The sequence below is a fragment of the Esox lucius genome, chromosome 5 (genome assembly GCF_011004845.1).
Source record: "Esox lucius isolate fEsoLuc1 chromosome 5, fEsoLuc1.pri, whole genome shotgun sequence".
NCBI classification, from domain to species: Eukaryota; Metazoa; Chordata; class Actinopteri; order Esociformes; family Esocidae; genus Esox; species Esox lucius.
The window spans coordinates 4,932,377-4,947,458 of NC_047573.1; the positions used below are offsets into that span (position 1 = coordinate 4,932,377).

At 50.1% G+C, this 15,082-nt stretch overlaps 1 protein-coding gene across 3 annotated transcripts in view; it reads left to right on the plus strand.

Moving 5' to 3' along the window:
* Positions 1–15,082, plus strand: part of ehbp1 (EH domain binding protein 1) — a 147,257-nt gene that overhangs the window by 50,012 nt on the left and 82,163 nt on the right. The gene's annotated exons all lie outside the window — the stretch shown is intronic.

Sequence of the window (15,082 nt, forward strand, 5' to 3'; positions counted from 1 at the left end):
GGGCATGCAGCGTGCCGGGGCTGGGCGGGGGGAGACAGAGAAGGATGGACAGTTGCTGCCGGGAGATTTGAGCCCGGTTGGGCCCGGGGTTGCACATTTACAGGTGGGCTTTTATTTACACCCCTCGTACAGTTTGTCTCCGGTTGGCTGAAGGGTGACCTTTATTCTGAAGTCAGAGATTTAATAGGAGAGACGTTCCCACGGTGAAACCAACATTTCACTGTGTGTGTCTGTGTGTGTGTGTGTCTGTGTGTGTGTGTGTCTGTGTGTGTGTGTGTCTGTGTGTGTGTGTGTCTGTGTGTGTGTGTGTCTGTGTGTGTGTGTGTCTGTGTGTGTGTGTGTCTGTGTGTGTGTGTGTCTGTGTGTGTGTGTCTGTGTGTGTGTGTGTCTGTGTGTGTGTGTGTCTGTGTGTGTGTGTGTCTGTGTGTGTGTCTGTGTGTGTGTGTGTGTGTGTGTGTCTTGTGTGTGTGAATACCAAGCGTGCCCAAGGCCCTGTTTAGTAGGTGAAGATATGCTTGCTGTGGACACCCAAATAACAAACATGGTTAGCCTCCCTCTGTTTGAGGTGACTGTGTAAGAGAGTGTGTGTGTTTGTTCTGTATCTACGCACACACATACGTTCAGGTTGTGTAGTGGGTGTTGTGTGAGAGAGTGCAGGTCCCCGATAAAGAATACCAGAGTGCTTATCTCAGTGTGTGAACATGAATTGAAACATTGGGAAATGCGACAACGCCTCATATATATGCATTCGCAGCTCACCCTCAGGGGGTCCGAAGTAGCCAATCCCCTTTTGTTTTGTCCAATAAACACGGACACACAATAACTCCTTTACATGCATCGGTTCTGTGTCGGGAAATACATCTGGATAATTTGGCCGAGGCTTAGCTTCAAATCATTTCTCACTCTTGCATACATCATGTTTAATGGGTTAGGAAGGACATTGTTCGAACGTGTGTGTGTGTGTGTGTTCCTATGTCGTGTGTGTGTCTGTGTGTGTGTGTGTGTCTGTGTGTGTTTGTGTGTGGTCTTATTTAAATACTTTTTTTCTGTGGGTGTGAGTGCAGTCCCATTTACATATGTGTGTGTGTGTGTGTCTGGACGTATTGCCTGTCATGGTGTTAGGTCTACATATCCAGTCGTCAGCAGACTGTGGCTAATCAGGACGTCCATGACATTCTGGTGTGTGGTCCTTCAGGCTAGACGTTTAAAACAGACCCTCTGACCGCGGCATTCTAATCCCCCTCCGACTCTGTACAGTGCCGAAGCCAGGCCAGCCAGAAGGTGGGCGTAAACATATGAAATATTGAGTGTCGTTGTCATAGAATGTTTCAGTCTTTCCTCCGTTGGCTGTGGTCTCCACGTGTTCACGGCTTATTCCTTCGCGGCTCCTCCAATGACGCCTGGCGTCTCCGGTTCTGAGGGGCGTCCTCGTGTCTGCCCGGCAAACCAAGCCGAGACGTTAGGAATTTCCCATGAACAGTGAGAGCTTGTTATGGTCCCCTGGGCGCTGCCTGGACGCTCCCTGGAGGATGGGTATGCAGCGCCGTGCACCATAGACCTCTGGTTAAAAGAAGTCTGGGAATAGGGCATAGGGCGCAGGGGGTAGGGCGCAGGGGGTAGGGCGCAGGGGGTAGGGCGCAGGGGGTAGGGCGCAGGGGGTAGGGCGCAGGGGGTAGGGCGCAGGGGGTAGGGCGCAGGGGGTAGGGCGCAGGGGGTAGTTGGGATGCCCTTTTTGTCTTTTTTTTTTCTCTTTTCTTTTTCCTTCATTCCGACCTGATTGACGGTGTGTTTAACAACTAACGAGGAATGGACTCGACTTCCCTCAGCCTGTCCTTCTCGTGGCCATGGTGACAGCAGTGATCCCGGTGCATTCTGGGTAATTGTGGCTGCAGTGGTGTTGAACCCATTGCCAGGGTGGAGGCCAGGGTGGAGGCCAGGGTGGAGGCCAGGGTGGAGGCCAGGGTGGAGGGCCCAAAGCAACATGAACTTGTCACCCGTCATCCATGACGATTGGAATAGACTGCTTTTAGGATTAAATTTCTTAGTCAAGTGAAGTTGACTTGTCATGTTCTCTTAGACAATCCGATCTTCTTTCTCTCCCTCTCTCTCTTCTCTTCTCTCAATCAACGGAGAAAGATCCCAGAGTTCATTGGTGCATCCCTCTGGTTGCAGGAGTCATGTAAATGAACGGAGGAAGTATCTGAAAGAAGTACAGAGTAGAAAGTGAAGACAGACTTACCAGAGAGAGATTCTGTCTCTGCCCCGTCGTCTTCATTCGAGGGGCTTTCCTCTTCATGTCTTCTGTCTCTGGCTCGTCGTCTTCATTCGAGGGGTTTTCCTCTTCATGTCTTCTGTCTCTGGCCCGTCGTCTTCATTCGAGGGGCTTTCCTCTGACACTGCCTTGATTTTGGGGGTATTCATCAGTTTCCGCTTCAAGCGTTATTAGTCCTTTTTTCCCCATATGTGCAGAAGTGCCGGGCGGAAGCCTGTGTTGGCTGAATACTTTCTATTCCTGTTATGTAATAGGTATTATCTTAATATTTGCATAAAGACTTTGTTAGAGTTCTGTGTTTGAACAAAGATCTTAAACTTCTGCTGCAGGAGTTTTAATGGAAGGGCAGTCTGCGTTCAAATATGCACTCCCTGTATCGCTTGCCAGCTGTAGTATGTGTATGAACGAACACACACACACCTCTGAAGAGATGGTTGGCTAAGTGAAAGCTCATGAAAGGTGTGTTCCATTAAAAGGTTTCAGTGATTATTCAGATTAATCAAAGGCCCAAATTAAACTGTGTTTCTAAGGAGCTGAGAGCACAGTGCACTTCTCATGGAACTACACACACACACACACACACACACACACACACACACACACAGAGCGAGCGAGAACAGCTCCCAGGGAGGGCGGAGCGAGGCGAAGTTCCTTTCATTCCCGCTCCTTTGTTTTCCTGGCCCGCTGCAGTCGGAGCCTGTGTGTAAATTGAAATTAGAATAAATTAACATTATTTAATTGAGTTCGCAGAAGCCCGCAATATTTCTTAATTAGCTTTCGGTGAGGGCGAGCTTTGGAGGGGCGAGGGCCCGGCGTTCTGTCATTGTGGAGTTTGACAGGGTGTAGGGGAACCGGGACAGAGGGTCGAGGCCCTGGGGAATAATGCTGTCCCCCTCTCCTTCCTAGCCCTCCCAGCCCCTCGTCCACAGGTGGGCTCTTACCTACGGCCATATTAAGTTGTCCTGTTGAAGAGCAGACAGGGCCACTATATTCCAGGCCCCCCATTCCTCCCTCATATAGAGCCATGACACCAGGCCTTTATCCCCGTCAGCCCCTCTGTAATCTGTGTAACCATAGTTGAATAATCCTGGAGGTTTAACGGGTAAGGTAAGCCAGTCATCCTCGAGACCCCAACCCCCCCCCCCCCCCCCCCCCCCCCCCCCCCCCCCACACCTGCTCCGATCCTTCTCTGTGAGCCGGTGATATCGGAGCTGCTTAGAGCTTTGGTAGAGCAGGGAGAACTAAGACCCGGTCACCAGAGTAACTTCCTGTTCTGACCAGGTCATGGCTCCAGGGCACAACTGTCACAGGCAGGGTGAAAGCGAGGGAGAGCGAAGTGGAGGGAGAGAAATGGAAAGAGTGAAATGCAAATTAAAAGTCTGGTGTAGACCATTCACCCATCCCCTGACCTCTTTTAAACACCATGAAAGATAAGTTGGCAGGGAAGTTTTTCTGGGAGCTGACTCAAACAGAAGCTGATCACTTTGCTGCGCCTTTCGGAGATTCTTCAAAGTTCCTCTGACTTCGGACACTAAGATTATCTAGACTTTTCTGAAGGCCGTTGATCCATGTCCTCCATCCCCGTCTGTCATCGCCCATCCACCCCCTCCCGTCCTTACTCGTCTGTCTCCCCGCCCATCTACCCCCCCCGCCCGTTGCCGCCTGTCCACCCTCCTCCCGTCCATCACCGCCACTTCGTCCCTATTTATTCCATAAAGCATTTTGGAAAGTTTAAATAACCGTTCCTATCGGAGGAACTCAGCCAGGCACCTCCTCCTCTGGTTCCTTTTGCTTTCCTTTGTTTCTGTTAAACTGTTTCTGTTGCTTGAGCTTCTGCGCCAGGCCAAGTGTTGCATCAGGACCGACCAGTGGATTCCCCTCTGGGGTCTGTTGGTGTGTCCGGGCTGTCCATGGGTCCAATGTGACGAGGACCTCTTGGGTTGTGTAAGAGCCGGCCGGCTACGTTTTCCTCATCTACACCCCTGGTCAGTGTGTGTTTATACATGTCAGTTAGGCATCAAGCAAGTCAAGAACCTCATTCTATCAGCTGTCCGTAACCAGGTGGTGCTGTTAGCCACTCCCCCCCGTGTAGCCACTCCCTCCCTCCCCCCGTGTTGCCACTCCCTCCCTCCCCCTGTGTTGCCACTCCCCCCCTCCCCCCATGTTGCCACCTCGTGTAGACGTCCTGGCAGTGTTTTCATCCAGCGTGGGTGCTATCATCACCCTGGTGCTCCATCAGTTCACCAGTTAAGCGCTTGGAGAGCCCATCCACACCCTGGCTAGCCGGTGTTAAAGGCATCACAAGGCGCCGCCCCAATGGCTCCCTGTCCCCTCTGAAGCGCACTACTTCTGACTGGGGTCCTGTGGACCCGGACTGAAAGTTGTGCCCTTCACACAGAGCAGGGTTCTGTTTGGGATTCAGCCCCTAATCTCCCTGTGGCAAGTCCTTTGGTTTTATCTGCCAGGGATTACCTTTAGCTGCTTTTTAGGAGTGAGTCAGGCTGATGGGAGAGGGAGAGGGTGAGGGAGAGGGTGAGGGAGAGAATGAGGGTGAGGGAGAGGGAGTAAAAACAAATAATGTGTAATCTAGCAAAGAGGACCTGTTTGATTTGAAGGAGACTTGAAGTCCGAGTGAATCTCAACGTTAATCCTCCACGTTTGATGTCTGATTCCACTCAAGGGCTTCTCTCATGGAAGCACTTGTCTGAGGGGCCAAGAGAGACAAGTGTTTCCCAAACCTCTTCTCAAGGGCCCAAGCCGTTCCGCTCGTTTGTCGTCTTCCAGGACTAGCACACCCGACTTCACCAAGTTAATTGGTTGGCCAGTTGACGTGTACCAAGCTGTCTCAGAGTGGGAAACGCTTCTGTCCCCTGGGAAGTCCTGCAAGGAGCTTTGTGTCACTTCCAACCCACCATACTGGCCCACAGACACCTGGAGGTAGACGTTGGTGTGGGATGACAGACCATACTGGCCCACAGACCCCTGGAGGTAGACGTTGGTGTTGGGATGACAGACCATACTGGCCCACAGACCCCTGGAGGTAGACGTTGGTGTTGGGATGACAGACCATACTGGCCCACAGACCCCTGGAGGTAGACGTTGGTGTTGGGATGACAGACCATACTGGCCCACAGACCCCTGGAGGTAGACGTTGGTGTTGGGATGACAGACCATACTGGCCCACAGACACCTGGAGGTAGACGTTGGTGTTGGGATGACAGACCATACTGGCCCACAGACCCCTGGATGTAGACGTTGGTGTTGGGATGACAGACCATACTGGCCCACAGACCCCTGGAGGTAGACGTTGGTGTTGGGATGACAGACCATACTGGCCCACAGACCCCTGGAGGTAGACGTTGGTGTTGGGATGACAGACCATACTGGCCCACAGACCCCTGGAGGTAGACGTTGGTGTTGGGATGACAGACCATACTGGCCCACAGACCCCTGGAGGTAGACGTTGGTGTTGGGATGACAGACCATACTGGCCCACAGACCCCTGGAGGTAGACGTTGGTGTTGGGATGACAAGGCAGACGGACTGGAGGGGGGGGGTTATCTTTAGCCGAATCTGTCTGCAGGAGGTGTGTGGGGGGGCATGAACTCCTGGGTAGGCGAAGGAGGCGTAGGGTAAGGAGGTGCAAAGGGGCGAGGGGTGCTGGTTAATCTTCCTCAGTACTACCCTTATTTAAGCCCTGTTAGACACACACACACACACACAGACAGACACACAGACACACAGACACACACACCAAATCTCCCTCCATGTTAATTGAATTAAACCAATTGGTCTCCACTCCACTGTTTAAAGAAGACCTTGGAAGGACCCTACAAATTAGTCTGAGTGATTTGTCTGTCTGTCTGTGTGTGTGTCTGTCACTGTCTGTGTGTGTCTGTGTGTGTCTGTCTGTGTGTCGGGGGGGGGGTGATGATAAGGCTTTAATTGGCTCGTTATAACCTTCCATTTCCTCTTGAGAAGCACTCAGGTATTCAGATGTGTCTGCCCTCCGAAGGAAGCCTTTCTATTATAATTACAATAACATTAATACACGATGAACCTGGAACGGCGACCGGGATGGGCGCTATCAGATTCTCCATTCACAAGGCCACGTTTGCACAGATGGACCAGTTGTGATCGTCTGTCCAGCTACTGGCAAACGTTCTGATCTCACTGGGCCAAATCCCAGATAACCGGCCAAGAGTCAGATTTATGCTGCCTGTGTAAACTCGGCCAAAGCCTTTTCCGCCGGTTAGGTTGCTGAGCCCGTCCGCGGATCCGAGCGGCAAAGGCGAACATTTTCCGTTGTCCTTTTAGTTATATCTTGTGCTTTTACTCTACCCCCATGCGGTTCAGCCTGACTCCTTTAACCGCTCCGGAATATGGCTTCAGAAAGCAGCGTGTCGTGTCCACCCCTCTACTGGCCCGGTCTCCCCGGTAGAGTGGCGGTGTTAAAGCCTGCCGTGGTGTCATCAGCTGGAGTGTGCTCCCTCTCGTCTCATTCGTGTATCGAGGCGTTTGATTGGGGTGACAAACGGCCGACTCTGAAGGCGGCAGCCCAACGTATCGATCCGCTCTCCTCACTTCCCGGTTTAGTGAAGCGTTGGTTGTTCCACATTCCAAATCAACCCCCTGGACACTGCCTTCAGACACTGTGTTTTAACGGATTGGGTTTTTAGAGTTCTGCGCGCGACTAGTTTGTGTCTCAACGTGGTCCCTCCAGGCAAAATGTGTCTTTCATGTGGCTTGGCTTTATTTTGAATGGCGGACTAGTGTCAATGTTTTGGAACAGCTTTAATTGGTTCCCCTTATGGAACACAGCAGATGTACATGTCGAAGGTACTTGTTTTGGCTGGTTTGTTTTTTGTCAGGGTACCCATTAGCTCTTGGTCCGGAACAGTCCCACAGTCCAACTGCCAGAATAAAGGACTCCAACATAGTGTCTTGGGGTGTTGGTCCGCGGTGGGCCAACCAACACCCCAAGATATTTAAGGATATTTAACCAAGACACCCCCTTATAATTAAGGATATTTGCCTCCTGCCGTCAATCGACACACAGTATCCCGTGATGACAAAGTGAAAACACGTTTTTAGAAACCTGAGACAATTTATTGAGAAGGAAATATCTGACCTACATAAGTATTCAGACCCCATGCGATGACGCTCCAGTTGAGCTCAGATGCTTCCTGTGTCCTTGGCAAATTCAATCGATTGACATGATATTAGAAATGGCGTCTGTGTTTGGCCTCTATACATACGTAGCACGCCATCGGTGTAATTTATCAGACTGATCTCTTCCCAGGCCACGTGCTACTCTACAGCCATAGCCACACAAAACCATATTTTAGGCTTTGGGACTAAACTGCTAAAACCTCCCCCGGTAAAAAACAAACAACAAACTATAACACGAAAGCAAATTTTTGGAGAGGGCCCAGATATCGGGTGCTAGCGGCAGTGGTTGCCAGTTGTGCTCTGGGCAGGGCGTCTCGCTCTACAAACGTGTAACACAGCGTTAATGCGGTGTAAGCGCCGGCTTTGGCTTGTCGAGGAGGCGCCGGCGACATTACCCGCACTCACGCCTGTGCAAATCAGCTTTGGCTGCCGGAGGCGGAGGGAGCGCTGTTGTGGGCCGGCCGTTTGGAGGTACCGGCATGATCCTGTTAGATTGAACCAGCGTCAGTGACACCACTCTTACCGCTCTCTCTGACTCGCTCTGGCTCTGCCCAGAAACCATCTTAAGCATGATGGAGACCATGTGTTGTTCCTTAAAAACCACTCCATGTGACTTTGTTACATCCCACTCAGCCTAACGCCTGTACGACCACTCAAACAGACACGCCTGTACGACCACTCAAACCGACGCCTGTACGACCACTCAAACCGACGCGCCCGTACGACCACTCAAACCGACGCGCCCGTACGACCACTCAAACCGACGCGCCCGTACGACCACTCAAACCGACGCGCCCGTACGACCACTCAAACCGACGCGCCCGTACGACCACTCAAACCGACGCGCCCGTACGACCACTCAAACCGACGCGCCCGTACGACCACTCAAACCGACGCGCCCGTACGACCACTCAAACCGACGCGCCCGTACGACCACTCAAACCGACGCGCCCGTACGACCACTCAAACCGACGCGCCCGTACGACCACTCAAACCGACGCGCCCGTACGACCACTCAAACCGACGCGCCCGTACGACCACTCAAACCGACGCGCCCGTACGACCACTCAAACCGACGCGCCCGTACGACCACTCAAACCGACGCGCCCGTACGACCACTCAAACCGACGCGCCCGTACGACCACTCAAACCGACGCGCCCGTACGACCACTCAAACCGACGCGCCCGTACGACCACTCAAACCGACGCGCCCGTACGACCACTCAAACCGACGCGCCCGTACGACCACTCAAACCGACGCGCCCGTACGACCACTCAAACCGACGCGCCCGTACGACCACTCAAACCGACGCGCCCGTACGACCACTCAAACCGACGCGCCCGTACGACCACTCAAACCGACGCGCCCGTACGACCACTCAAACCGACGCGCCCGTACGACCACTCAAACCGACGCGCCCGTACGACCACTCAAACCGACGCGCCCGTACGACCACTCAAACCGACGCGCCCGTACGACCACTCAAACCGACGCGCCCGTACGACCACTCAAACCGACGCGCCCGTACGACCACTCAAACCGACGCGCCCGTACGACCACTCAAACCGACGCGCCCGTACGACCACTCAAACCGACGCGCCCGTACGACCACTCAAACCGACGCGCCCGTACGACCACTCAAACCGACGCGCCCGTACGACCACTCAAACCGACGCGCCCGTACGACCACTCAAACCGACGCGCCCGTACGACCACTCAAACCGACGCGCCCGTACGACCACTCAAACCGACGCGCCCGTACGACCACTCAAACCGACGCGCCCGTACGACCACTCAAACCTACTCGCCCGTACGACCACTCAAACCGACTCGCCCGTACGACCACTCAAACCGACTCGCCCGTACGACCACTCAAACCGACACGCCCGTACGACCACTCAAACCGACACGCCCGTACGACCACTCAAACCGACACGCCCGTACGACCACTCAAACCGACACGCCCGTACGACCACTCAAACCGACACGCCCGTACGACCACTCAAACCGACACGCCCGTACGACCACTCAAACCGACACGCCCGTACGACCACTCAAACCGACGCCCGTACGACCACTCAAACCTACTCGCCTGTACGACCACTCAAGCCGACGCCTGAGGCTAACTGAGGTTAAAGCTACACAGAGGGGAATGGCGGCATTGAACAAGTCAGTTTTTAAAGGTGGTGATGGAATCTGAGTTGAGGGTGGCTGAAGGGAGGGAGCATCTAAGACGCTTTCTTTGCCAATTGGGCACCTAAAGACTTTAAATAATCAAAGCTTGTGCCATGTAGTACACAATGTGTGATGCAGTGCACGTTTGGATGAGGTAGTGCACGTTTGGATGAGGTAGTGCACGTTTGGATGAGGTAGTGCACGTTTGGATGAGGTAGTGCACGTTTGGATGAGGTAGTGCACGTTTGGATGAGGTAGTGCACGTTTGGATGAGGTAGTAAATGTTTGGATGATGTTGTAAATGTTTGGATGACACGGTACACAGTAGACATGACATTTTTCTGCCCATAAGCACCACTTTCACAACTACGGGTTATAATTGAACAAAAACCAACGAGTGTGTCTTTAAGAGATCCTCAACCTCAGCCCACCCCCAGGTCCTCCTCCTCCTCACGGCGGCATAGTGGGCTCGGGTTCTTATGAATAAATCTATAGTCCATTAATCTCCTTTTAACTTCAGTCTTCCACAAACAAATTACGGGTGCAAGAGGTCACTGATTGTCCCTCCCGATAGCCAGAATGTTTATCAATTAATCTGAGCAGGTGCTAACGGCTGGGAAAACTAATTAAGGAGGACTTCTGTCTAGAATCATGTTCCGCAGGTAAAAAGGATGGGGGTGTCTTTTGCTCCCCCCTCGCCACGCTCTCACCCCACTCACACGCCAGTGATGCGGGCCTCAATGCCTTGCCCAGTGTGGGGGTGGGGGGGGGGGGACTCCTAAGTGATGAGAACGTTGATAGCAGGAAGCCAATTAAAATGAACATAATTACAAAGTCACCCTGCGGGGGGGGGGCTGTTGGGAATGTGCGGACCGTGGACGGACAGCCTGGTCCCGTGGGTGGGCCCTGGGAAGCGAACCCGCCACCCTGGCGTTGCAAGCGCCACCCTTCACAGAGTCAGCGAATCAGAACCCTGGGACACACTGACTCAGAGATACTGTGTGCGGGGGTGTGTGTGCGGGGGTGTGTGTGCGGGGGTGTGTGTGTGTGTGTGGACTTGCAAGTTGTCGTTTGTATCTTAATGTATTTTATTTTCCTGAGGACGTGTGCACACACACATTGCTGCTTCTCCTCTTCCAACCCTTTGTCGTCTACCATTGCTCAGCCGCTCTACAACTCTATTTACATCATGGAACTTATGATTGGACTGTGTGTGTGTGTGTGTGTGTGTGTGTCATGGTGGCCATAGACGCAGTCCAAAATGTGAAGTGGTGCGTGTTAATTTCACCGGGAAGGAACCACCAGGCGGCTTGTGCGTTTGAAGTTGGGGCCCGGCTAACGGCACATAAAGCAGATTAGACTAATGACGGTTTGCATTGAAGGAATGTTGAATTAATTAACTGAGAGTTTGGGGTTGGAGATCAACCAATCAAGACAGGGGGGCCCTGCTGGTGGGAGGGGCTTCATGGTAACTGTTCAAAGGCATTCCTGTATAGGATAAGAACGTGTTGGGCAGTGTTCTGTGTGGTCATGTGACAGGAGGATTTGATCATACATTCGAAGCCTTATTCCAGGAATTAGAATCACACCCAGTGTTTCAATAGTTCAAGGCTGGTTCTACATTATAAGAAAAGGCAGACAGTTTGAGTATAAAGCTTTAACTCTGACTGGAAAAGTAGGTTTTTTTATTTTGTTTTATATGTTTGTGTAGAACTATTAGGGCTAAATTCCAACCACATTAACTGATTAAATTAGCCTTGTTCGATTAATCAAACAAAGTTTAATCGTTTACACCCCTACCTTTACCATAACATAAAATGGCTAAATGTTGTGTGGGACCTTGAGGAAGGCCAAAGCATGCAACAGAGATCACACAGTTGAAGCAGTACTGTAAAGAAGACTGGGTCAACATTCGTCCCAGAACACACTAATAGGCTGACACTAATAGAAAAAAAAGCTACATAAGGTTATTTCAGCCAGTAACTGAAGCTAAAGGTGTACTTATTTTTTCCTCACTATGAAACTGCATTTCTGAATAAAATTGTTGGTGCATACATTAAAGCGAAGTATACTCTTTCAGTTAATTTTTTTAAATTAGTTTCCCTATTTGTCAGTTGTGTTGTAGCGCTGATAACATATCAATATGTTTGAATGTGTCAAGGCCAATTTTCCAGGGGATGTGCTTACATTTTCACATTACTGTGTATGAGTACGAAATGTCCAATTTAGAGACTGATAAGCACTTAACCGGGAACACAGGAGAAGCACGCTTGTTGTACATCAGTGCTCAGCCTCTGTTCTTCACAGCTCCTCATGGGTTTAGACGGACAGTCGTTCTGCCCCTCACAACAAGGAGGCAGCGGCGTGGCCTACTAGTCATGGGTGTTGGGCCGGTTAAAGGAAGGTTGCTGGTTCTAATCTCTGTGTTGACAAGGTGAGAGAAATAAACGTTGCGTTTCTGTCCCTGAGAAAGACAGCTAGGCATAATTGCTCCCTTGTTGTTGCTGTAATTAAGTGTCCTTCCTGGGAATGCTTAATTAAAAATAAGGGTAAAAAGGGAACCCCCGTCCCTCCGACTAATTGGGCAGCTACAGCGATTTATTTTCCACAGCAGAGTGAGGGTATGTATTTTTTTGGGATGATATGGGCTCTTAGTTCGGGTTCTTCTGAAACAAATACGCGTCTGAATGCTCTCACAGGTCTTTTCTATCGGCACTAAAATAATATAGTTCTCAGATTCGTCTTTTGATGGCATTACACTGTAAGATCTTGTATCTCGTGTTGTATGACATAGCTAGTCATGCTGGCAGTAGAATACTCATTTAAATTACGCCCATTTGACCCAGATTGAGATGGTTTGGTAGTCTTGTAGGCCGATATCCATGCGTGGAAGGGCTTATATGAAGGCGAAAATCTTTGTGAAATGACTCGACCCTTGCGAGAAATGCCTGTAAACTCTATCGCACCGCGCATCCAAGTGTCCCACTTTGATGTCACTCCACTGAGGTTGTGTTGTAGCGCGGTGAAGTTTGGGGTTGGGACGACCGAGGAGCTCGCTTAGCGTCTACACGGAGACACCCGTGGGCCTTCTCCACGCCATTATTGGTTATAGCCTGAAGTCGTTGTCACAGTGGTAAAACAGTGTGTCTGGACCAGCATGCTCGACAGTAGCCTGTCCTGTTGAATTGTGCCGGCTTCAACACAAGAAGCTGGCACGTGTGTGCGTGTGTGTTTGGGGTTGTGTTTTTCCCGCAGGCTTCCTGAGCGGATTACAAGTTTTAAAGAGGAAGAGATTCAACACCTCAAGTCTGACACTCGGACGCCCTGTAGAAGGACATGAAAGTGAGATTGGAAGCTCTTTACTACCTGTAGACGTGTGGCTTTTTGTCATTCCTTTGAGATCAGTGAAGCTTCCGTTTATATGTTTTGCCCCCGAGTGAAATGCGGTCGCCACTCAAGAGTTTGACTTTTCTTAACTCCAAAGGCTAACGCAAAGCCTGGAATAAAGACAGGACGTTGACAGCTCTCTCACACGAATGGTTTTACCGACCATTCCTCCCTGTTCAGAAATACTCGTCAAGCCAGTTGTCCCAAATATTTTTGGTAGCCTGAATATAGCAGTACAATGTATTGAAAGATTTTTCATTTCCAATAAGTGTGCACAGATACTCTATAAGTCTATATTGTGACCTCATTGTATATTTTTGATTTCAAATCCCAACTTTTGGATAATAGGAGTCAGAAGTAAAAACAAAATGTTTACTCTCCCAATGTTTACTCTGCTATTTCTATTCCATAGATTTGAAACATTTTTGTTTTAATCCATTGTACTCCCCAATTTGGGTAGTCTTTTGTGATGCTTCCTACAGCATTCCCAAATGGCAGATAGTCCTCCCTCATGTTTCCTACACCGTTCCCAGATGGCAGGTAGTCCTACATAATGTTACCTACAGCATTCCCAGAGAGCTGGACATGATGTTTCATTATTCCCAGCGATCCAACATTATTCTGAGTGTAGCGTTCCTCCGTCCAATTCCTCAGCTGCCCAGCCCTGTGTGCCCTGGTTGTTGACTCCGTGGCGTCGGGCTATAATGCAATCTCCTCCGTCCGTTGTATTTCTGGCCCGTTGCGCCAAAGCACTGCTGGGCGTGTGCGTGTGTATAAGGTCTGTATATGATAATGTATTGGGTTTGTAATGGGACTTGGCTTTTTGGTTTTTTTAATATGTAATGTTTGTTGGGTCGTGGCACAGGCATACTGTAATCCCACCCCCGAGCCCCGAAACATAGCAGTGTCAATTCTAGTCCACACACACACGCTTTGGGCCAGACACACTGAAAAGTCAGGCTGTGCAGTGTACCTGGTGATATTTGTGTGTTAAGGAAATGAAGTGTGTGTGTGTGTGTGTGTGTGTGTGTGTTTGGAGACAGGTTGTTGGTCATACTATTTATCTGATATAAGGTTTAAGTGTGTGAATGCACCTTTATCTTGCTGGCGTGTAATAGGCCAGTGTTGTCACTCGGCTGAGATTGGTGGATGTTTTGGCAGAATAATGGATTATTATGAATAACCAGCGGTGTCTCAGAATGAATGGCGACCGAGACGCAGACATGTTTTGCTCTTTACTATCCTTGTGGGCACAGATAATATATATCCCCGTTCAAAATCCAATTTTTCCCGACCCCATTCGTAACTCCCAGCATCAATCCCTAAGCCAGAAATAGCTTCTTTTTTTTATTGTTAAAGTGAATCGGTGAAATGTCCTCACAAGGTCAAATGTCCACCCAAGGTGACATTTTTATTTCGTTAAGACGGTGTGTATCGTAAGTATACTAAATGCTGTACACACCTAACCACAGAGGGGTGAATTTACGTGTGTGTGTGTGTGTGTTTCCCTCTGCTGGAGTGTGTTGTGTTCTAATTGCTTTAATGGCACCTGGCGTCTAATCCCAGGTAATTATGGACCTGAAATTAGACAGCTACTTTTAACATCACTTGAAAGAGAAAGATGGCCTCAGGAGGAATATGGAGTGGTTGAGAGAGGGTGACAGAGAGAGGGAGGGAGAGAGGAAAGGGGAGAGAGACAGAGGGAGAAAAGTGTGTGTGTGTGGCTGAATGACTATAGCCTTAATCAAAGCAAACTTTAAATGAAGTGCATTTAGAATTGCTTTCACAGACAGACAGACAGACGCAGGCAGACACTGTCCGGCTCCTATCCTTTATTCTATACTCTTTTTAGTCCTGCTCATATCCTTTATTCTATACTCTATTTAGTCCTGCTCATATCCTTTATTCTATACTCTTTTTAGTCCTGCTCATATCCTTTATTCTATACTCTTTTTAGTCCTGCTCATATCCTTTATTCTATACTCTTTTTAGTCCTGCTCATATCCTTTATTCTATACTCTTTTTAGTCCTGCTCATATCCTTTATTCTGTACTCTTTTTAGTCCTGCTCATATC